Here is a 25,676-nt window from a genome sequence, read left to right as displayed (position 1 = left end):
TGTTTCAGAAGACCTTAATCTAGTGATGTTGAGTAGTTTCTGAAGGTCTTCTCATGAATGAATCTCATTCCTATTTATTTACTTTCATAATTTTTTAAAAACAAGAGAACTGCAGGAATACCACTGTAATGTGGGGAAGTGCTCCAGACCCACCATGAAAGGGGTATTTGACTCCTGAACTACTGGGCATCTCAAGTTGTTTTTTATTTTTCAGTTTGCATTTTGTGCCACAGATATGTATTTTTTCTTCCTAAATAGTATACCAAAGTAATATTTTTAACCTGAAAATTAAAATTTATTTCTCTTAGGCATCTGGTGGTTTTTAGTGTGCGTTTTTCCTCTCCCCTTCCAAACAGTGTATTATTTTTTTTTCTTAAGTTCTTAAATGTAAATCTTTGTTTCCTTCCATGGTTTTTGTATTCTATGATTCTTAAATTCAGCAGCTTTATATGATTTGAAAAGCAGATTAATTGTTAATCAGATATGGTTTGATTTCTCCACTGAGAAAAGACTCTGTGGTGGCTTATTTAAATCCCCTAATTTCATCTTACTCTCCAAGCTTCCCAAGTGTCTCCATCCCTGAGTTCAAATAGACCGACTAGATCTACCTCTTGCTAAGCTCAGCAAAAACACTGTCTCAAACACATGGTGATTTTGAGATTGACTGTTTGCAAGAAATGATAGCAGACAGAGCGTGTAGACAAAAATTAAAACACATACACAACTTGAGAGTCGTGAGTCTCAGTTTCATTTGGGGACCTGACTGAGGGCTGCAGCCCAGGAAACGCCCCTCAGTAGTTCTGAGGGGCTTGTGCTGAAGAGGCCCTTGCGGAGAGGCCAGTATATACGTATTATGTTTATTTGTATATGTATGTATGTATGATTTTATATCTGATTTTAGCCAAGGAATACATGCAGTCGAGCATACATCTCAATAAAAAGTTACTGTTAGTCATGAGGAACAGGTAACTTGGTTCATAATTTTAGTACTTTGCTTCGTATGACAAGATCCAAGAATCCAGGTTCATAAATTTTTTCCCTGAAATTTGTCTAACTATCTAAGAGGCCTATTTTGCCTGTTTTCCTGAAGCACAGAGCACTTCATCCCGTCCTTCACCCAGAATTCCTTTCAGGGTATAGTGTAGGTCAGTGCCAGCAGTAGATAATGACTTAATCCTTGTAGAACCAGATGGTGGGCAACATTCCTTGTTTCATAGCATCTGACAAAGTGTGGTGACTCCTTCCTCTAGCTGACTTCAACTTTGCTTCCTCTGTCTGCTGTGGCAGGTCTCCTCCTCCTCGTTTGGATAGTTCCCTAACCATTCAGTAACCCCACTCCTAGGTGGGCAGGGAGTGGGTATAGCTGAGTGGTAAAGCACATGCTTGACGTGCATGACATCCTGGGTTCAATCCCCAGTGCCTCTATTGAAAAACGGAAAACCCCACTCCTGATATGTAACCCTCCTTGCTATCCGTAATACTAGAATTTGTCATAGAACTATGCACTGCAATTGATTTCCCCCTAGAGACACATAGGCAGCTAGAGGAATTTCTCAAATGTCCACATTCCTCACTCATCTCCAGGGAATTCCAGTGAGTAAACTTTTCTCAATCTCTTTACAAAATAAATAACCATCAAAAATATTGTCTTAGAAAGGTCAGAGTGTTTTCCAATATTTTGAATAGACTTTATACATTGTAGATATCCAATGATAAACAATGAACTAGAGACCCACAGTGTGGTGTGATTTAAAAATTTAATAGGTTTTTTGATTTATGTCAAAATACATTGCATGTCAAAAGACCAGTTTCTGGATTGTGTTACTTTTATCAGAATGAAAAATGCCATTAAATGTATCATTGAAAATTAAGTAATGAAATGATTTGACATATAAAAGAAAATTTTAAAACAGTAGTTTTTCTCCTGCTGTCACAACTCATTTAGATACCAATTGTCTGCAATTGCAAATCTCTGAGTTGAAATGTCAGTGAATGGCTGCCTGTGGTGGGGAAAATGTCTCTAAGTTGAATCTGAATATTAATAGCCAGAGCTGTATCAAGAAACATGATTGGTTTACTCTTTTATTGGGATTAAAATTATGCACAAACATTGGAGAATTTGGCAGAAATAAAGTCCCAAACCAAAGCATCCCCAAGACCTTGCCCAACTATTATGTCACATATACTCCATAAAGTTTCCCAACACACTCCCTGTGACACCAGTATATCTGGAAGAAGGGGGAAAAGCTAGAAGTACTCACTTCTTCAAATTGCCCAGCCTTTGTCAGTATGTCACAATCTCATTATCTGAGGCACAGGCTATTATGTGTTTAACATGTCACTTTTCTGGCATAAGTTTTGGCATACAAAAAAAAATTAGTGTTTGAAAAGGTGGTCTTGACAAATTTCAACAAGCTCTTTTGTAACTATTATGGGCTGCTGAGATACCCAAATGACAGGTCTTTGAGAGAGGTGATTGCATTTCTTATAAACACTACAGCTCCATGAGTTATATAAACATATGGAGGGCATTACATATATATGCAAAAAAAGGATAAATATTCCTTCATAATAAGCTTTCTAAAAATAATAAAATATGGAAAGAATGAGATTATAGAAATGGAGACTAAGCTAATTTTAGAAATTTTATTTTATGATATAGGGTGATCGAATACCTAGATGAAAACAGTTTGCTTTTATTTTCAAGCATAGAAAAGCATTTTTGAGATAATTGCTGGATTCCTTCTTGCTTGACTCAAGAGTAATTGGAGACTGGAATCTACTGAAAAGCCGTTTGGGATGTGGTTGTAGTGGGTTGAAAGATATCCCCCATGGATGCCAGATGCTAATCCCCGGAGCCTGTGATTGTTTCCTGATACAGTAATATCCACTTTTGCGTGTATGATTAAATTAAGGATTTGGAGATGAGTTTTATGGATTACCCAGGTGGACTCTAAGTGGAATGACATGTTTCCTAAAAGTGAGGCAGAGGGAGTTTGACAGGGAAGAGAAGGTGAGGTGAAAGTGGAGGCAGTGAGTGCGACCATAAGTCAAAGAACATGGGCGTCCACCAGCAGCAGCAGAGCCTCCAGAAGGAGCCTGCCCTGCTGACACTGGTTTTAGTCCAGTGAAGCTGATTTGGGCTTTTATCCTTCAGAATGGTGAGAGAATAAGTTCGCATCATTTCAGGTCACCCAGTTGGTAGTAACTTGTTACTGCAGCTTCAGGAAACTAATAAGCTTGTTATCTATCAAAATATCATATAATAAATATATAATTTCATATTTTACTAATAAAATTTCTGAAGGCCATCTTCTGTTACTTAGAATTTTCTTTCTGAAACCCTCTTTGCCAGTCAGATAGAGAAATGAACAAGAAAATAGACTGACATGATAAAAATGTACCAAAATGTGATTCATTAGCAATATAGGAATAACCCTCTCAAAATAGTCACATAGCTATTAGAATCTACTATAAAATTACATAAATTGTCCTGGACGATATGATATTTAACTTATCATTCATCATAACTTTTTAGGTTATATAGGAAAAAAACATTTATAGAGAATACATCACTTTTTGAAATATATTATACAAAATAATATTTGGTGAGGTAAATTGATAATTATTAAAGTATTTAAAGAAAAATATGTCAGAATAAAAATGTGAAACTGAATAACACCAGAGTAAAATTTCATTCTGCTTTTATCACCCATAACCACAAGTAATCTGAAAAATTTGGATATAAATCTTTGCTTTGGTTCAGACCATCTTTAAATATATTGAAGAAGAAATGATTGATATGGAATAATGGATGAGAAAAGAAATACAAATATCCAGTTACATACCAGAATATTTACTGAATCCACAAATACAGAAACTTCAAAATAAAGTGCTACTAAATAAGATTAATTGGTTTACTACAAGAATAATTATACATGAACGAAATATTTTCCTAGGAATTGTCAGATGATTTTATTTTAAATGAGAAAAAAAAAGTTAAGAAATTGATAACAATTTAAAAAAGCATAAATATGTAACTTTGGGAAAAAAGAAACAGAAATGAAAGAAATAATCACTAATTATTCTTCAATAAAACATAAACTAAAACATTATTATTTTTCCTAGCAAGTTTGTTTAATTTTTTTGTTTTACTTGCAAAGACTCAGTGACAGCAAGTGTGTCATGATATAAGCTCTCTCATGCTCCACTTATGGGACTATCATTTAGAACAACATATTTGGAAAGTTATTTGGCAATAGTTCTTAAGAGTAATAAAATATTTACACCTTTGACCCAATAATTTTAGTTCTACAAATCTCTCCTAAGAGAATAATTTAAAATGTGGATGCTTTTTGCTTAAGACATTTATCACTGTTATTTGACATATTAGAACTTTGGAAACAACCTTATGCATTCCACAATGGCGAGATAGTTGTGGTGTATTACATTCTCATTCTCTTGCTCTCTTTTTTTATTTTGGTAGTTGTTGGGTGTGGTGTTTGATTAAAAATTTGCATTTGGCAGAATAGAATGAGTATTTGAGGTAAAGATATGGATATTACCAAAAGAGAAATCAATATATTAATATTAGAAAGAATCCATAATATGCCATACTGATTAGCTAAGAGTAAGTCACTAAATATATGTGGTTGGTTAAATAATGGCCCTCAAATATTTCTGCCTCCTGAAAGTCACCTTAATTTAAGGATTTTGAGATGAGGGGTTATCCTGGGTTATGCAGGGGGACCAGTCTAATCACAGAGATCATTCTAAGAGGGATGAGAAAGGAGTCAGAGAAGAAGATACGGGGTGACAAAAGCAACAATTAGAATGATGTGCTTTGGAGATGGAGGACCCCAAGTCCAGGATTACAGACAGCCGCTAGAAGCTGGAAAAGGTAAGGAAACAGATTCTTCTCTCAGACCTACCAGAAGGAACCAGTCCTACTCACATCTTGGCTTTTTCCCCCAAAGAACTGATTTTGGAATTCTGTCCCCCAAAATGGTAAAAGAATGAGTTTTTGTTATTTTAAAGCTCCAAGTTTGTACTAATTTGTTACAGCAAAGTAGGAAACTAATGCAACTTATGTAAGAGTAAAGTCCTTAATAGGAAGATTTCTACTTTTCTAATCAACCCACACAGGAGTATCCTGGGATAACTGAGTATGTGTAAAATTAATATGTGTGCAGGAATTCATTGGAGGAGAAAAATCAGTGTTCTGTTTACAAAATATGTGTAATAATGGCTTAGAAGGTCAGGAGGCAGTAGGAGGGGTGAGGAATATTTCATACAGAAGTCTTGGGGAACTTCTGAGAATGTGAATAAGCCAAGTCTGGTAGCATAAAGTTGTCTTATAGGCTCTCTGGATTAGGTACTGAATAAATAATTGTAATAAATAAAGATTTTCATTACTTTTATGAACCCTTAAAGTGGCTATGGCAGCCTAGAGAGTGCCTAGATACTAAACAACTCATAAATTGGACTATTTACAAACCCATGAAAAATACAATTATAAAGTAATTACATGAATCATTTTATTAAATCATTATTAACATTAAGTGAAAATGTAAGAGACAAATTTATATGTACAAATGATTTCAACTAAACTATAAATATGTGTAGATAAAAGACTAAATGGAAAAATGTAATAGTAGTTCTCTGAGGATTGAGAATATCAGTGACCTGTTCTGCTTCTTAATTATATATTATTTCTCAAATTATCTAAAATTAGTATGTACTTTAGAGTCAAATTATGAATCAGTAAGGCATTTAATTAATAATTTAGTTATATTTGTGCTGTAAATTTCTAGAAATATACTTGCTTTACAATTAATATTTATATTGAGACAGAAAATTATTACAGAATTTATTTTATGAAGCAACTTCCAGAAAATCAGCTTTATAACCACAAACAATGGATATTTTAGTAGTCCATGTCTAAGGAAGTTGAGTTCTCAGGCACCTGAAAACAAAACATACAGCAAAATTTTAATAGTTAAGATGTACAGAATTCCAATGTGCCAGGTTCAAGAATCTAAGTATTTCATATAGTCACTTGTTTAATCCTCAGGACAATCCTATGACTATCATTACCCACCTTTAGCAGATGAGAAAATTGAGGGGCAGAAAGATTAAATAATTTATTTAAAGTTTATTCAGCATATTAACGGTAGCGAATGGATTCCAATCTTGACAGTGTAACTTTAGAGACGCACTGTAACTGCTCTTCTTAACTCCAAAATCTTTGCAAGTACTATTCTAGAGTAAAAATTTAGAAAAATAAATTATATTATTTTCAATTATTATGAAGTGTGGTTTATATTAATTTTTGGTGCTTTTGCATATAAGATACATAAGTATTACACGAGTTGGTCTTGTTCTTGTCAACAATAAACTATAAATTATATATGCATATTTTATATGTATCCACACACATACACATAATGTATCTACTTTTGCCCACTGATCATTTCATAGCAAATGTCAAAAAGAATATTCTGCGTGCATCTCTGCGTGGTCCACCTATTTTGTTGAAGAACTGCTTTTGCACATGAGTGTGAGTACAAATGTGAATTTAAAATCTAAGAACACATTGGCCCCTTAGTAAAACAGATACCATCATTCTGCTGGCAGAGAAAGAATCAGGAGGTGGATGTAAAGAGGGAACCAGGGATCAAAGGCTTTGGGGAAGCAAAAGGGCTGAGGGCCTCCCTACTCGCCTTTTCCTCCCACCTTAGCTGGCCTCTGTTTTCTGCTCTAGACTCTCAGAAAGTGGCTTGGAATCCTTCGGATAAACACGACTCTTTCAAGCTGTGCAGGGTTCTTGTTGCTTGCATCTATGTGATCCCAGATTGAAACAATTATAATTTGGAGAAGACATATTTATTTTAAAGAACTATAAAAATAATTTCCTCTTGCCAGCTGTCTTGAGAAATTCTACATTCTGTTTTAAACTGCTTTAACAAAAAATTAATAATATGTCTAAAGATAACTTAGAGGATTCTTCTGCTGCCTAATTCTTATTAAGGAAATTTACAGGTATGTATTTGGTTTTAGTACTTTTTAACGGGTAGAAAGCAGATAATGAATGGTATTCTCACCTAGTTTTCTGAGAGGGAGTGGATTTAGAAGTGCTCACGTTGATATTAGTTTTGAGTGTAATGAAAGGTTTTGTGCCATAAGGGAAATCTAATATATAATAAAATCTAATATAAAAAATAGAATTGTTTTAGAACTAAGTTTATTTTAAAAAATAATTCTAATACATTTTATTGTTCTCTGTGTAAGCTTTATTATACAGGTATAACATTCAGGAATTAAAATTGAAAGAATTTATTTGCTTTATAATGTCCCCCATAGTTTTCATATCAGCAATTTACATCCACATAGAAAATCAGGAAAATATAGAACAATATTAGAAATGAAATGAAAATCATATACATCCCTTTCACAGATACATATTTATTTTTATTATTTTAATTACTTAATGTATTTTCCATCAGTCTTTGTTTCTATGTAAATGTATAATCTATTTAATAAATGTTGGTTGTGTACAAATAGTTTTAATCATGCTTTTTTCACTTAATATACTTGTGAATGATTTCTCATATTTTTTCTATACCACATTATTGAAAGTTCTTAAAGGTTCAGTTCTACAGATGCTTATAGTTGTGGACATTTATCTGATACAAATCTAGTATTGCTGCAGAAAACATCATTGTACATGAAAAACTGTCAACATAAGATACCTTGCTCTCAACTGCTTTACCTATAGTTTTTTTTTTTCCTAGCAAGCTTTTGTTTGTTAAAAATTGGGAATGTGCATATCAGAATCCTTTGTCTTATATTATCTAATCCTAGGAAAATTTATATCTATTTTAGACCACTGTTTACTGTTTTCTTGAAAACCATGCCATCCTGAACATTTGCAAAATTTGGCATGGGTTTCTACTTATTTTTATATTTAAAAATGTTTATTCCCTTACCAGTAAGTGTCAAATGCTGTCATCTGGTACAATTTATGGTAGGCTTTAAGATCCTACTGACTAGACACCCTAATGTTTGCAAAGTAAAAAGGTAAGAATAATTATGTTCTATAATTAAAATGAATCTTTTGTCAATAGCAGATTACTTAAAACAAAAGGCTAAAAATGTGGCAAATCACAACACATCTAAACCAACCAGTTACAGTTTATACATGAAACATTGAGACTGCATATGATAACAAAATAAATGACTACACATGTAAAATTAAATTGATATTAGAATCCTAGCACCTAAGTATGGCTTACCCCCTCTCTTTTGTTTCTTGGAAAAGATGATTCAATCAGATAAATTTTATTGTGTAGTTACAAACTGAATATCTTGAATTTAATTGCTATGTAGGTTAGCTTTGACAGGCTTATGGACTATCAAAAGGAAAGTTGCATAAGCAAAATTGGAGAGAATCCAAATAGTGCCTAACATACTTTTATATGTTTAATAATTTCAGTAGTATTTGATAATAGACAACATATAGGGCATTCAATATTGGGAATTAAGTAACCAATACTACCACTGAGTACTGTGATCAGGAAAGTATTTGAAGGCAATTGTTGGAAGTACTATGGTACTGCCAAGTGATATGTTTACTTTTAAACCTGGGACTCAAATGGAAATGAATGTTCTAAAAAACGGTGTTATGTGATTTATCCGTACTATTGGGCATGTTGAAATATTGACCACAGGTTGCTCAGGCTAGAGAGAAAGACAGAGCTGTAGCATCACAGATCCAGTTTTGCTAGGAAATAAGGCAAATACCTAGCAATTCATAGGAGCCGGAAAAGAAGGAAATCTTTTCATGCACTTCAATTCATAATGATCCAGGATTTAAAATAAATCATGAGGAAAGACTGATCTTAACAACTGGCCTCAGAAAAGAATGATATCTAATTGCAAAATGGAAGGGGTCTCAATGATGACAGTAACTTTAAAATGACCAGCAAACAAAGGCAAAGGAAAAGGACTGAGTCTAAACTGAACCAGAGTAGAGAACCCTAATGCACTCTGGTTAAGAACTACTATCCAATTATCAGTGAAAAAGAATGGAAATTTATATCAGAATTCCATTAAAGAATATTTACACTGATTTATAGATGAATAGTTTTGTAAAATATTTATATACAGAATTATATGTGTGTATACACACACAGCTCCATAATTTCCTTTGCTTAAAAAAAAGTCGAGTTGTTTCACTCATTATGAAGACATTAAATTTGCCATTTTTATGAAAACTACAAGTTAAGGAAATATACTAAGCCTTGTTATATCTGAGAGTTGAACTGCTTGAAAGTGGGTTTCAGTGAGAAAATCAATATTCTGATAACCAGAGTGAGTAATAAGTTGCACCCTGTGAAGATTGGTGTGTTATGACAATTGACTAATTAACAAGGACTGAGAGTTCCATGAGAATAGTGAACATTCATTGTCTTTGATCATGCAGCAGCCATCTCCCTTCTTTCAGGAGCAGCAGCATCATGTAATTTTGGCAACTTTTCTCTATTGTAAGAAATCTGTGCCCTGTTCTTTCTGAGTGTGGTGGACAACTAATCAAAACTTGGACAATTGGCACTTGTATTCTGTGACATCAACTCTTGATTGGAGAGACACAAGCATATGAAAAAAGTTGGAACACATTCTAACCAAAGTTCAGGAATCTGGCTTTCAATAGCACTGACATAAAATTGTTAGGGAGTACTGTCAGAATTACAGATTTTATATCACTCTAATGCTAAGCATATATTCAATGCCTGACCATTAATTAGATAGCCTTTAGGAGAATGAACTGTTTAAAGAGGAAAATAGAAACAACACAGAAAAATGGAGACAAAATTAGTAAATCCCTAGTTTCAAGGCATTTAAAAAATGTTAAATATTTCCTGCCAATTGACATTTTGTTTCAAGAACACTGGAAAGACCCATTATTGCAAACAGATGTTCTGAGGTGGTAACTTTGTAAAACATTAATAGATAAGAGGAAGTTTTCCTCACACTCAAACCACTTGTTAACATTAATGGACAAATTCCAATAATTTGAGGATGACTCATAGTTTCAAGTGCTCCCTTTCTCTGATAAAACAGTTTCCCAACTTACCTGTTATGTTGGCTATCTATTTGTGGTGTCTTTAATATTTTGAAAACAGTTTTTTTTCTGCCTATTGTGGACTATAAATAACAAAATGGAGTCACATGTTAAAGGGATCAAAAATGGAGCTGGGAGGCCATTAGGGAGATGAAATTTATACATATCCACAAGTGGATGCAATATAAACTTTGATTTGGCCATCCTTGGGCCACCTGGAGCCCATTTTCTTTACTCCCTAGAAATTGCAGCTTAGCAACCAATCTGCCAATTGTAATTCTGTGAATATAACCTATGTTACTTCTCTGGAATGTCTTTGTTGTCTTTATAAACCTCTGCCATTTTCTACTTCCCTCAGAGTACATTTGAATTGATGATTGTATTGGTCTCTCCTGAATTGCAATTCTTAAGACCACAAATAAACTTTTTTTCTAATTAACTGTTTTCTGCATTTTGGGGTTGCCAATACATTGTGTCAGAAGTGGGATACAAAGCAACCTATGTGGTCTCCACCTGCACCTCCACCCACCTGACCTCTGGCATCTCCACAGATATAAGTAAGACATCTACAAGAATCCATTGTTCTCTACAGTCTCTTTGGTGGTCCCAGATCGTGGACCTACTGTACCTGAACCCCCTGTCTTTGTAGAGGTTCTACTTTATTTGGGTGTCCTCTGGGCCAACTTCTGTTTTTGGAACTTTGTTTCCCATTTTGTCCGGTGGTTATGTTATAAAGTCCGAAGTTATTCTGTTCACCACATGACAGGCCAATAAATCAGGAGATGAGGTGTCGGGGCAAGGAATAATGACTTTATTCAGAAAGCCAGCTGACCAAGAAAATGGTAGACTAAAGTCTTGGAGAACTGTCTAACCCCAGTCAGAATTCAGGCTCCTTTTATACTAAAAAGGGGAGGGGTTGTGACTGGTTATTGCAAACTTCTTAGTGTTGGATACTTTGTTCTTGCAGCTGTCCATGTAGGTCAGGTAATGATGTTCCTGTAAACCTCCAACAAGATAAATGTTATTCTCTGTTCTGCAAGTTTTTCTCTCTGTGTATGGAAAAATGTTATACCTATAAAGATCAGAGCCTTGAGAATGGGCTATCCTGCATATTTCAGGCTATAGGCAATATTCTTTTCCAAAAGGTATAGAACCAGGATGACTAAGCACAGGAAATAGAGCACAGGGTTAGAGCTAAAGGAACAGATCTAAAATGGAGTCAGATTTGTTCTTCCCTATTACAATTACTCTTGGAATTGTGGGAAGTTCCCTCACTAACGGTAAGGCTGCAGAGCAGTCTGCTTCTGGAACTTCTGGTTTTATGTGTAAGAACTCTGGGCCCTCCCCCTGCGAGTATTCGTCTCATTGGACCAAATTACCCAGGAAGATTTACAATTAAATTGGTCAACTTAGGCCTCCTTGAAGTTCCTAAATTAGTTTATCTGCACGGTTAATTAGAAAAAAGGTGTAAGATGAAGCAGCCCCAATGGAAAGCTTATTTCAATTGGCATTTTGAGGCCTCAGAATGTTAGTGATTCCAAAATTGCTTCCCTCCAGGATGTTAATTCCAGATTACCTAAGGCTAATTCTGAATTGTCTCAGAGATGAACTAAACCTAAAGTTCTCAACGTTCTCCTGATGCTCCCCTGCTGCAGCCCTCTTCCCCAGCTGGTGCTGGACCTGCTCTGCTCCTCTCAGACCCTCCCTCCACGAACCTTCTCTTGCCAAACTTCCCTTTTTAAACTCCTATCCAGATGATTCTGAAGCCACTCTGGACCTTCCTGCCCTCATAGCACCTTGTAAATTCAAGGCAGCCTACAGCCCTAACCAGTTGTTTCCTACAGCACCTGGACTAAAGCTGAATTCCGTATAATTGCTAAGGACTTCCCAAACCCCAAGGAAGAGCCCGTAGATTTTGCACAGGGATTCCTTCTTACAGTTCAGACTTAGAAGCCAGGATTTTCTGATCTTTTATCAACTTATCTGGGGATGGGGAGAGGATATAGCTCAGTGGTAGAGTGTGTGCTTAGCATGCACGGGGTCCTGGGTTCAAAACTATAGTACCTCTGTTAAAAAATAAATACATAAATTAAAACCTAATTACTCCTTCCCAAAATCCCCAAATTAAAACAATTTATCAATTTATCCATGTTAGTCAGGGAAGGTCTTGCTAAAGAATGGATGATGTTAGGTGGTTGGGATGACAAAGATTTTTACCTATAAGGGACAAACGGCCATGCATCATTCCTTTAAATTAACAAAATGACTTCCTGATAAAATTCCGGAGGCTTTTTCTTGAATTATTGACTGGGAAAAAAAAATCTAAATATGTATTTAAAAACCTGATGAATCTGTCTTTGATTTTTATGAGAAATTTGAGAAAGACTTTAAACAGTATTCTGGTATAGACAAAATTAGTGATAAAACCTCAAAACTTAAATTCTACCCTTGTTGAAGGTTTACAGGGAGAACTTGGACAGCAAATTAAGAAATTGTGCCTTAATTGGGCCACCATGCAACCTCATGATTTAGTAAACTATGCTGAACAGCTCTCCCAAGCTATTGAGAAAGATACAAGCAGTTGAACAACCTTTAAATGCTCAGGTTCAGGCAACCCAAGTAATACCTTTTACAACTACAGCTTTCTGTTAAGTCAAACCCTCACAGTCCCCAAGATAAATGACAAATAAAAGAGGTTTGAAATTACTGTAAAAGGCTCAGCCACTGGAAAAGAGGCTGTTTTAAACTTAAACAATTACTGGAAAATCAATAGTCTAAAAGTGACAGCCATACTCACAAGTTCTAACCTGGCTGGTCTCAACAATAGGGCTTCTCACAGGGCAGAGGGGATATTTTTCCCATGCTCCTGTCGAATTCTTTGGGAGAAATTGACTAACTGTTGGAGTGAGGTTACTCAGACCCAACAGATGCAACGGCCACTCTGTCAGGTCTTTAACCACCACCCGCCTAGCTTCTCTGTCCCCCTTCCGCAGAGTACTGAAACCGTTCAAATGACAGGAGTATCTAACCAGCCTATGACTGTTTTCAAGTATCTTCCAGTCCCTTTTTGATTAGGGCTCACTGAAGGGATTCATCCATTCCTCTTAGGCCCTTCTGCCCCCATCCACCTATTTGGGAGAAATTCTCTAGCAGCTCGTAAAGCCTACGTTTCTTTCTTTCAAAAGAAGGAAACCTTTTTACATCTTGAAAGAGACACTGATTCTCACAGTTCTCTAGGAGATTCATCTATTACCGACTCCAGTTTTTTCAGTCTGGCTGATTCTAAGCCTCTCTTAGGTACCATCTTTGATGAACTCTGGTCTAAGAATGCTACTGACATTTGTCGCATTTACTCTGTTATCACCCATAAAGATTCAGGTAGATGAAAGAAAGCCTCTGATACCAACATCCCCTGAATGCAGAGGATCCCACTCATAATTGAATATATTAAATAAGTTTTGATTGTTCCATGTACAAGCCCCTGAACCACTCTCATCCTCTGTTTGTGGAAACTGCATGGAAGAGGATGGAAGTTTGTCCAAGACTTAAGGGACATTAACAACATAGTTACACTCCAACACCCCGTTGTGCCAATTTCCCATACCCTACTTTCAATCATACCTCCAAACAGCATAGCCTTTACCATGACAGACCTCTGTAGTGCCTACTTCAGCTCCCCTGTTGACCCCGAGAGTCATACTTGGTTTGCCTTTACCTGGAAAAACCAACAGTTCGCTCGGAGTGTTATGCCTCAAGGCTAGGCTGAAAGCCTAAATTATTTTTTGCAAAATTTAAAGGCCGATATCTCTGATGTCACCTTCCCTCAAAATTCTTCCCTTTTACAGTATGTGGATGATCTTCCCGGCTCTCCTTCAGAGGATATCCTCTCCTTGAAGGATAGCCTCCATCTCCTCTGAGAACTAGTGAATAAAAGGACATAAAGTGTCAAAGGAAAAACTCCAATTTTGTAAATCTGAAGTCAAATATTTAGACTGCTTAATTACCGAGCATGGTAATTAAGTCTCCTTTCAGATCCAGATATGATTCAGAGTATTTGAACTTCTCCTTGCCCAGAAATAAAAAGACAACTCAGAGGGCTTTTTTTTTTCCCCCGAGGACTGGCAGGATATAGTAGAAACTGGATCCCCAATTTTTCTGCCATGGTTCAGCACTTATACTCCCTTTTTATGACTAATCAGACCAAACCTCTTTATTTGTACAAAGGAAATTCAAGGAGTTTTCACCCTTATTAAAGGCAGCCTTCATTACCCACCTGCCTGAGGTCACCCTAATGATAAACTGCCCTTTTCTCTTTTTGCCCATGAAAGGAAAGGAAATGCCCTTGGTGTACTTAAGCAATGCCATGAAGACCAACAGAGACCTATAGGATATTACAGTCAACAAATAGAGCCAGTAGCCAGAGGTCTTCTGCCTCGCATGAGAGATATTGTGGCCACTGCCCATTTATTACATGTAGAAGAGATTGCAATGGGGTCTCTCCACTGACCATTTACACACCCCATTCCGTGGAAAGCTGGCTTAATTCTTGCCATATTCAGCATCTTTCCACTAGCAGACTAACCTCTGAAATTCTACTGTCTCCTTATGTGACTATGTCCCACTGCAGCACCCTAAATCCTGTCATCCTTCTACTCTCACAAGCCCCTCATGACTGACACTGACTGACCAACTCCTAACCCCTCGAAACTACATGTAGGGGAAGCCTCTGGAAAACACTGAACTGTTCTGATTTACTGATGGTTCCTAATTGAAAGATGAGTCTGGCTGCTAGTAAGCCAGCAACGCTTTAGTATCTTTAACCGAAATCATTGAGGCTGACACCATATCAGAAGCTGCTTCTGCTCAACAGGTAGAGTTTTTTGCATTAATTGGAGTCTGTTTTTTGGCAACAGATAAAGCTGTTAACATACCTACTGACAGTAAGTAAACTTTTGATGTTGCTCATGACTTTGGCTACTTTGGGGAAAAAAGAGGGTTTTTGACTTCCTCAGGACAGAAAATCAAAACAGTTCTTATGTGGTAGGACTCTCAGATGCAGTGCAACTGCTTAAATCCTTGGCAATAATTAAAACTCAAGGACAGTTTAAAAAATTAAAACTCAACAGACATGGAGGAAAGTAAAGGAAACCATTCGGCTGACACTGATGCTAAGACAACAGCCTTCCAAAAGTTCAAAATCATACTAGAAGGACCCTGTCTACCTGTAAATTCAGAATCTGAATTAATTACTAAAATATTAGAAGCAAAACAACTTTCCATTTAGAGAGACTGGAAAAGTTGGCTCAAACAAGATTTTGCACATGACTCCAAAAGAAACCTTCGGTTAGGACCAAATCGTAGACCTGTATTCCCTGAATGTTTATAAAAATATACCTTAGAATATATGCATAATCTGATTCTCTGGAATACTGATATGGTTCAATTGGGAAAACAGTATTATTGGAAACCATCTCTTAAAATAGCTCACCAATATACCAAAGTTGTCAATTTGTCCTAAACATAACCCGGGAAAACCCATCCAAACTTCCATGGGTCATTTTTCCTTATCCTCCAGGGTGGCAAATGGGTTTTATCTAGTTGCTACCGTCTCAGGTTTATAAATATGTATTGATAATGATTTGTATGTTCTCTCGTTGGGTGGAAGCTTTTCCTTGTCACAAAGCCATGGTCACGACAGTAAGTAAAGTCCTGCTGGGAAAAGTTATTCCCACTTGAGGCATATCCTCTGAACTCCACAATCACAGGAGTTTGCATTTTTACTTGAACAAGTGATTCAATCTGTAAAATTTGGTCTATTTTTACAACATTTCCATTGTGCCTACCATCTCCAGTCATCAGGATTGGTGGAATGCACTAATGGAATTATAACACTTGTTAGCTAAATTTGTCAAGTCATTTAGCTGCCTTGGCCTGGAGCAATGCCTTTAGTCTTACTTAACCTGAGATCTTCTCCCTTTGGAAACATTAGGTTATCACCATTTGAAATGATTACTGGCAGACCCATGAGATTAGATAATGGTGCCTATGAACCTGCTCTGTTAAAAGTAAATCTCTTACCCTACTGTATGGAACTTAATAAGGCCTTACAAGCTAACTCACAGCTCATAGAGCAATCTTTTCACACTGTCTTCCTGGGAGACAAAGACATATAGCATCAAGGTTTCCAACCTGGAGACTATGTCTGTTGGAAACATCTTCAAAAAACCTTGTTAAAAGGGACCTTACTAGGTATTGTTAACTAACCCTTGCACTACTAAACTTAAGAGTGTTGCCTCATGGATTCTTATTTTTCATTTAAAGAAGGCACTACCTTCTACCTGGGTTTCACAATCATCTAGAGACCCGAAACTAAAATGAACCAGACAAAAGCCCAGATAATGAAGCAGGAAACATCTGCTTGGGACAACTTTCCCAAGATTTGGGACCAAGACTGTATAATCCTCTTTTTTATTTGCCTCTTTCCACATACCAATACTTTTGATTCAAATGTTTTTCTCCTATCCAATCATCTTTTAATTTAAAAAATGAATCTAATTGTTAGATTTGTGGACAACTACCCAATCCAGTACTTCTGGGTTACCTTGGTGGATATCTCCACTACAAGGATCCAGCTGGTTCTGTTTAGAATACTTTACCTTAGAGGAACGAAATGTCAGTAAACTTTAGAAACTGCAGGTATCGCTATTTGGAACCCACATGAATTTGCCCATCAACCAAACCTTAAATGACTCTGGACATCAATATTTGTTTTCTCCTAAGGTTATCACAATCTCAGGAAAGAACTAAACCAGAATTGAAAAGTGTCACATCCTATCTTTTAGGGGTTACCATTCCCCACTGTGGGACAAATTCATATGGTTAACACCAGGTTATGGACATCTAAACTTTTTATTTTGAGAACAGCTTAATCATACAAAAATAAACTCACCTAATAATATCTGGCATCTCAGATAGACACCACATGATTCCTGTATCACAGCTATTACTTACACTCTTTTAAATAGAGGGTAATAATTAGCTCTTGCCACAATATTGCTGAAAAACAAAGTAACTTTGAAATTTCAGTGGCTCATAGCACAAGTGTCTTCAAGCTGAGGCTATGGTTTGTTGGTCTAGGCTGGGCTGGGTAGACTCGGGTCAGTGCTTCAGGTTGGGTCCAGTTCTTCTCCATGTTTCTCAGTCTCCTAAATCAGCAGCTACCCATGCATGCACTTTTTATAGCAAAAGGTAGGAATATAAAGGAAAGACCAATCGGGCAATTATATTCTGAACACTGTTATTTATTCAAGTTTGCTAATATCCCCTTGACCAAAGCAAGTCACATGGCCAGACACAAAATCAAGGGACAGAGAAATACATTCTGCCCACCATAAGGCCTTGCAAAGTTGTAGTTGTATAAAATTAATACAGCAGCTTGAAGAGTTGAGACCAATTATTCAATCTACCACTTTGAGTGAAAGGAGAAAATTTCTTTGATATTGCATTCAAGACTTGCATTAGGTAAATAAAGTGAATAACTGAGAGTAGAACATGCCAGGTAGTGGGAACAGCAAGCATAAAGACTTAGAAGTAGGGACAAGTTGTAAAAGACAGCAATTTGGTGTGGTAGATGTGGAGTGAGTGACAGGAAGAGTAGTAGAATATAAAGTTAATAGGTGTTTAATGTCAGAATTATTGCCAACCTTCAAGTCCATGCAAGAACTTTGTATTCTGTTTTAAGGGCATTGAAGAGCCCTTGGAAAGTTCTGAACAGGAAATAGTTGTGATGAAATTTCTGTTTCTAAAAGATCCCCTGTAGCTAGGTGAGGAATTTAGGAAAGGGAAGTAAAAATAAAAAGAGGGCAATTAGTTAAGAGATTTTTTGCAGACACATTAGGGAGAGGAAATCATGATTTATACTAGGCTGTTAATCACAGAGGTGATAGGGAGTAGAATTCTCAATACATATTGCTGAAAAGACCAATATTATGGGATGATGGTCTGGATATGAGATATGAGAGAAAGAGAAGATTCAAAGATAATATGCTAAGTTTTTAGTGTGAGTGACTTGGTAATTGGTGTGTCAATTATTAAATGGGAAAAACTAATGGAGGAATTAGTGGTAAGGACTGAGGATTTGTTTTACATAGCTTAGGTTTGAGATGCTTTTTGGACACCTAAGTGGGTTTCAAGTGTTGGGAGAGTGCAAACAAAATAAATTGGTGCGAAAGATGTAAATTTGGAAGCTATCAGAAAACAGGTAGTATCTAAAGCCTTAAGATTTGATGACATCACTTAAGCAATAAGGAAGGAGAAGAAGTTTAAAGATTCAGCTCTGGGTACTTCCAAAATTATTATTCTAAAAGAGGTTATGCAGACATAGTAAACAATCTCAAGGTTACTAGTGGGAAAGGGGAATGGGAAGGGGTAAATTGGGAGTTCTAGATTTGCAGATACTAACGACTACAGATAAAATAGATAAACAGTAAGTTTCTTCTGTACAGCACAGGGAACTATATTCAATATCTTGTAGGAACCTATAATGAAAAAGAATATGGAAACGAATATATGTATGTATATGTATGACTGTACACCAGAAATTGACACATTGTAAACTGACTGTACTTCAATTTAAAAAATAAAGAAAGAAAAAAAAAACCCACAAAAAAACAACCAAGCAAGCAAGCAAACAAACAAACAAAAACAAAAACGGAGGATAGAATGGGAAAGTAATAACTGTGGAGTGGCTGATAGGGTAGAAACAACTCCAAAGATGTGTGGTGCTCTGGAATTAAAAAAAAAAAAAAAAGTAAAAAAAAAAAAAAAGTAAAAGCAAGTAAAAAATTAAGTTCAAGAAAGAGAGAGTGTCAAGTACTGCTGAGGAAATCAAGGAAGATGAGGACTGAGAATTATTCATGGATACTTGGCAAGATGTAAATCATGAATGCTTTCACAGGAAAAAAATTTATGGAGTGGTGGAGATGAAACTTTATTGGAAGGAATTAAAAAGAGAGAATGAGAAGTTGGATAAGTCAGAATGTTCCACTCTTTGGAATCTTGCCAGCCTGTTAACTGCCTTCTACTTTACATTAACATTTACTTTATTCCTTATTCTATTTTCAGTCCATTCTACATCAGATGATCACAGTTTCCAATCAGTTTTAATTAGCTTGCTATCTTGCTTTTTCGTTTGAATACTCAAAAACTCCCCAAATCTTGTCCAATATAGCTGCCATCTTTTTATTTCTATATTCAAGCAGATGAGACTTACTGAAGGAAATCACAGACTTACATAGATGGGTGCCTTTAAAAATTCATATCATCAATACCATCTGTCATTCTCCCTGTGTACTTTGAGTTACTTATCTCTTCTCTTCCACACATCTATAATTACATGGCCTACACATATGCTTTCCTTTCACAATCCTTTCATGTGTAAGAAGTGTCCTTTCTTATAACGTATCTATCTCAGTCCTGTATAGCCATTTCTTCCACCTTTTTAGTAATCTTACCCCATCAATTATCTTTTTCCTATATCATCAAAACCACCCTCACCACTGGCGCTTTTGCATCAGTATTTAAATATTCTAAGTCACTTTCCATCATAAACACAATATTTCACCATCTCTCTTTCTACTCCGATCTTTCACTTGCCTCATAACATTGGCCAAATTTCTTTAAAGGACTTTTCTCCAGTCTTTATGGCCATATTGTGCCTCCCATTTCCTATCAGGTTTCCGGAATCTGCTTTGTGGAACCCACTTTCATTTTCACCACTCCATTAAAACTTTCTTGTGTTTGCAACCAGCAACTTTACTAAATCTCATGGGCACTTTGGAAACCTCATCTAATTTGAGATTTTCCTACACTTGACACTGTTGAATAGTTACTGTTACTGACATGTTCTCCTTCATTGGCTTTGGTAATTCACACAGTTTGTTTCCCTCCTAGCTTCCTGGCTGCTCTGAGTAAACAGCATGGCTGGCCCTTTTCCCTGCCTTTAAATGTATTACATACTGGTGTTTTACAGGGGTCCCTCTAAGTTTGCATTCTTGTCTCCCTTTGTTTACTATTGCTATAAGACCTCATTATCTCCCATGACTCTAATTATTATTTCTAGTCTGATAACTCAGAAATGCTTCTTCCCAGACATGTGTATTCAGTAGCCTCTTGGATAACTCCAGTTGGCTGTCCCTCTGACAACTTAAGCTTAACGAGATGGTCTTCCTGTCCATTGAAACGTGCCTCTCCTCCAAGGTCTTCTATGTCAGTTACTAGAGCCACCATGCATACAAATGCTTAGTAAGGAAAATTGAATAAAAAATATTCCCTTTGTTCATACTCACACTTAATCAACCAAGTGCTACTGATTCTGTAACACTTTCAAATGTCTTCCTTTATCCAGTCCCATCCATGCCCCGTGGGTCTACCCCAGTTGAAGAATGCTATAATCCCTCTGCTCTCTCAACTCAGTTCCTTGCTATCAGTCTCGATCCTCCCCTTCATTATTCATGCAGATACGATGCAATTATTCTGTTTCACTGTCTTTGATTTTTTTTTCTTGGAAGACGTCAAACCTCTTTGAGCTTTGTACATACAATTTATTTTTTGTTTGTTTGTGGATTGGTCTTTCCCCTTTCACTCTTATTCTTTCCAAATCTGGCTATATCAAACTTCGCTATGCAGTTTCAGCTAAGGTGTCATTACTTCCTGGATACTTCTCACCTCTCCAATTTTGACCTTACTCTCTTTATAGCATGCATTATATTGAATTGTGTAAGTCATAATCCTAGTTTCTTTAGTCTGTTTACAATAAAGGTATAGTAACATTAATGCACCTTTCTTGTTTCCACCCAACACTTTACCCAAAGGAACTCTCCTGCCCATACTTCTATCAGAAATGAGTCACTGCATCAGTCAGCAAATACTTGAGGCTCTTAGGAATAGAAAAGTGAAGAAGATGGAATGCTCAGAGGATTATGAGACACTCAATAAACACACAAACATGTACATAATTTCAGATACAGTTAAATGCTAGAAGCAGTCAAACAAAAAATCTGGCAGATTAACTGGAGTCTGAAGGGTGGAGGGAAGAGAGGGTGCTATTTTACTTTAGAGAATCGTGCATTGAGGCCTAAATGGTGAGGAGAGGACAGCCATGCAATGATCTGGAGGGAGAGAATTTCCAGCGAAAAGAACATACTAGTATCTTGGCATGAGAACAAGGCAGGCGTATGTGAAGGCAGAAGTGAGACTCTCGTAACAGCAGCATTATTCAGAGGGATAAAAAAAAGAGGAGTTCAGAGAGGTACTCAGGCTATGTCATGCAGAGCTCCATAGGCAGGGAGGAAGTTTGGATTTTATTCCAGTTGCAGTGCGTAATCATTGAGGGGTTTGGGCTGGACAGTAATCTCGTTTGACCTAGTTCATTCGTTTCTATGAGGTAAGGGGACTGCATGTCCTTACCCACTATCCTCTCCCAGATTGTCCATGTGTGGGTATAGCTCTGAGTTTTTCAGGGCCTTTAGAAGGAAACAGCTAAAACACAAAGCTTCTTGGAATTTCTACTTGCTTCTTGAAAACTGACTCTGTTTTTTTGTATGTCAGTAGACCCCTCTGCCTTCTAGGAGTGAACGTGGGGTGATGGCACAGAGAACCTCACTGGGTTTGACCAGGCTTCGTCTAGTGCTCCTTCACAGACCCTCATCTGTTTGAAGCTGGAAATGTTCACCACTCTCTCCCCTGGTCTAGCCCAGTACCTGGATAAGACTCAATAGCTGTTGAAGGCAGAAGAATCTATGGAGGTAGAATGGAAATTTTAATGTCTCTCCATAGGATGGTTGGCTCTTCATAGTTGGTATATATTTATAGCCCCAGTGACCATCACCCATTTCCTGGAAAGAATGGTCCACAGCTCACTGCAGTCTCCCGATATTCAGGACAAATTACCATATCTTCTTGGAAGAATTGAGTTTTCATTTCTTGAACCATAACTGTGTGAGTACTCTCTATTGCTTGTATTTACTTAGATCCTAGTGCAGGGAAAGGAAAAATAAAAATCCCAAAACTAAAGTGAACTTGAAGATTGAATTTAAATGGCATATTTTTTTTCATTTGCATTTGGACAAGCAAGTGACAGGATCTAGCATTCTAGGGTTGGGTGGTGATTGACAGTAATGAGTTACAATTTGGAAAAGAGAAACATATTGCTCCAGTCACAAAACTTCTTAGGCCTCCAACATTTTCCCTCTTTTAAAAATTGGCCCTTTTTGCATTAGCTCTTTTTTTTTTTTTATCAGAAGAGTTGTGGCTGCCATTCTTAGCTTGGTGTCTTTTGCATTTATGCCCATGAAAAAGCAAAACTGCAAAGCACAAAAGCTCTACGTTTATACGTTCAGATGGATGAAAGGCTGAAATCCCAAACACAGAAAGATATTGACAGCTCTGACAGATCCATCTCCGGCTTTAACAGTCAAAGATGGTTGCGTAGAAACACTAACAGTCAAAAAATAACTCCTTTTGTTACAAAAAATAATGAGGAGGAGATGAATTGAAAGGCTTTGGGGCCCAACTGAGTATCACAAAGATTTTTCTAAAGTTTTGGACCTGACATTTTGTCTATTAATTTTCATTCTAAAATTTTTCAAAATGAGCCTCAGAGAAATTTGCTTCACAGGTAGCTAATTTAAGTTTGGAATAGAAAACTGTGACCTTCTCACAATGGCACTTTATAACATTTAATTCTAATTTTTCCTATTGTGATTGATACCCTGAGTCTTACCTTAACTCCATCACCACCTTTCTAAGTGCAGTGCTGAGTTCCAGCTCCGCTCTTCAGTTTCACCTTCTCAACTTCACTTCCATTACTGTCATCTACAGAGTATTCCTGCAGCAGAACTCTCTCTCTCTCTCTCTTTATTTTTTATTTTTTGCAAGGATGCTTTATGCCATAGTTTGATTAAAACAGAAAGTAGGATGGCTAAAGACTTGGCAGTTTTTAAGATTCTGGATGTAGCTCAGAGTTATAGTTCTGTGAAACCATCAAACTGACTATTTAGAAAAGATTTTTTTAAAGTGGTTGTTTAATGGAATTTTTTATGTTCTAGTGAGATATACTGGCAGCCTATAGCAAGCTTGATTTCTCGAAAAGTTTGACTTGTTTGAAAAAATGGACATTGTCACAGCTTAAGAAGGCTTGAAACTCAGCAGAACTCATTTCCTCATATCTATAAATAACTGTTTATTGAAATTTACCCTCGCACACATTCTATTTCCTTTCTACCTATGAAGCTGTCCCTGAAAAGTGCCCATCTTTCATTAATATTCATTGGAATTATTTAGTTCCCTAATTTTTTTTTTTTCTGTTTCTTTTTCTGCTCTCAAAGCATGCTGTTGCACCTTGTGGGAACTCAGAGTCATTACTGTTTGAGCTACCTTTGAAATTTAAGCTGCTTTGTGCACTTTACCAAACTGACTCTGTGACTGGTTTTTTCTGACACATCCTGGGCTTAGTTCAACCGAAGACAACAGTCGAAATGATGACATTTGGTTAATGAGTTAGCATTTCAGAAGGTAAATAAAACCTGAGGCCATGTACTCCCTACCCAGAACCTCATCCTTACAAAAAACACTTGAGAATTTTTATTGTTCTAAACGGCTTTTAAAATGTAGCAAGGTACTGTGGTATAATTTTCAAATTAATTAATAAACATCTGTATTTTTTATTCAACTAGGTTGATCTGATATTAAGCTCACTCCATCTAACTCTCACAGGAGTCCTTGAGTAGCATAAATTACAGTAGTGAGTCAGCATCATTTGACTGGGAGAACTCTAGGCGATTTTATTGGCTCCTTGGTACATCCCACACCCTGGGAATCACACTTGAGAAATAAGAGATTTTACCCTGATCAACTTCCTTCAATTTTATCTGTCCTCTGGATACAATAATCACTTACAAACATAGGATGTGGAGGGCATATGCTCAGTAGAAGGAATCAGAGTTAATATCTCAGGAGATCACTGGCTGTCATGACCTGACAGCTTTTGCTGCTATTGCAAATGGGCAGATAGAGAGTTCTCTCTCTAAGAACCTGGGCTCTGAGTTTGAACTGGGTTGGAACTCAGGCTTTGCCTTGAATCGGCTGAATAACCTTGGGAAAATAAGTACCTTCCTCTGTGCCACAGGTTCCTTATTAGTAAAATAAGGTCTAATTATAGAATCTACCTCATAGGGTTCTGAGTGGATTAAATCAGTTTTTATAGGTAAAAGCTCAAAACAGTGCCTGGTCTGTATTGATCCTATCTTCATATTTGTTGTTTGTTCAACCCTTTTGATATTTCATTCATCCTGAATTTTTAGCATTAATATTAACTTTTAAAATATAGTCCATTAAAAGATGATTTGCTTATGGTTAGTGAGTTTTTTTGCCCTCCTTTAAAGTCTGAACCCAAGATGAGTACCTTGCACATCGCATCCTAATCCTGGCCCTGTCCTTAAATCATTACCATTGCTAGCTTTCTCGATGCCTGTGGTCCAATCTGCAAAATTCTTGTTCACTTCATTTTTTAAAATATTTTTAAAAATACGTATCTAGGTGATTTAACACAAAGGAAATAAATGCTTATGCAATAACCACCCAGATCAAAAGATAGAACAGCTCTAGCATCTCATATCCCTCCCCCAAGCTGTTCAAATAATCCTTTTCTCTTTCTAAAAGGTTGACTCCTTGTAAATGGTAATTGCTTCCTTGATTTATTTGATAGTTGTCCATGCAAGCATGCCTTCTCAAATATTATAACTTACAGTTGCCTATTTTTAAAATTTATACACATAGAATGATGACCATACATGATATAGTCTTTTCTGTCTATCTTCTTTAACTCAACATTAGACTTGTGAAATTTATCCATGTTGTTGCACATTGTTGTAGTTGGTTCAGTTTCCTTACTGAATAGTAATCCATTGTTAAAATATACCACGGTTTTTTCCATTCTGCTGTTCACGAGTATTGGGTTTGTTTTCAGTGTTTGGCTATTACTAACAATGCTGCTAGGACCACTTTTACACAAATCTCTTGTAGCACATATGGTACATGTGTTTGCATTTATATTGAGTATGTGTTTCAGAGTGGAATTAGTATTAATAATGCTTTTCCAAAGTGATTTTACTGGTTTTTACCTATTAAACTGACTTGTTAATTCTAATAGTTTATATGGAGATTATGTTGTATTTTCTCCATGCGCTATCATGTCAATTATGTTTAATGACAATTATATTTCTTCTTTTCCAATCTTTCAACGTTTTAATACTTATTTCTTTATTATGTATTGTAATCTTCAGAACAATATTGAATAGACATGTCTGTGCTTTATTTGCACTTTTGCAAGGAAAACGTTCAACATTTGACAATTAGAGAAGTTGTTTTCTCTAGGTTTTGTGTAATGGCGATTTGTTAAATTAGGTTCTTAATATTATAAACACCCACACATGCATCAAAGAATATTGTCTTATATCAAATAATTTTTCTATATTTATTGAGATGGTCATATAAT

General features: G+C 36.3%; 1 protein-coding gene and 1 non-coding gene across 2 annotated transcripts in view; both read left to right on the top strand.

Annotated features, from left to right (window-relative positions):
• TRDN (triadin) overlaps nucleotides 1–25,676 on the top strand; it is a gene marked incomplete at its 5' end in the record, with an annotated part of 362,619 nt that overhangs the window by 23,292 nt on the left and 313,651 nt on the right. The window lies entirely within an intron of this gene.
• On the top strand, nucleotides 1,351–1,425 carry TRNAV-GAC (transfer RNA valine (anticodon GAC)). The gene has a single exon. It is a non-coding gene; the product is annotated as a tRNA-Val (tRNA).

Source organism: Vicugna pacos, chromosome 8 (assembly GCF_048564905.1).
Source record: "Vicugna pacos chromosome 8, VicPac4, whole genome shotgun sequence".
Classification (NCBI taxonomy): Eukaryota; Metazoa; Chordata; class Mammalia; order Artiodactyla; family Camelidae; genus Vicugna; species Vicugna pacos.
Note: the sequence above shows the minus strand (reverse complement) of the source record. Positions and strands in the feature narration are given on the sequence as shown.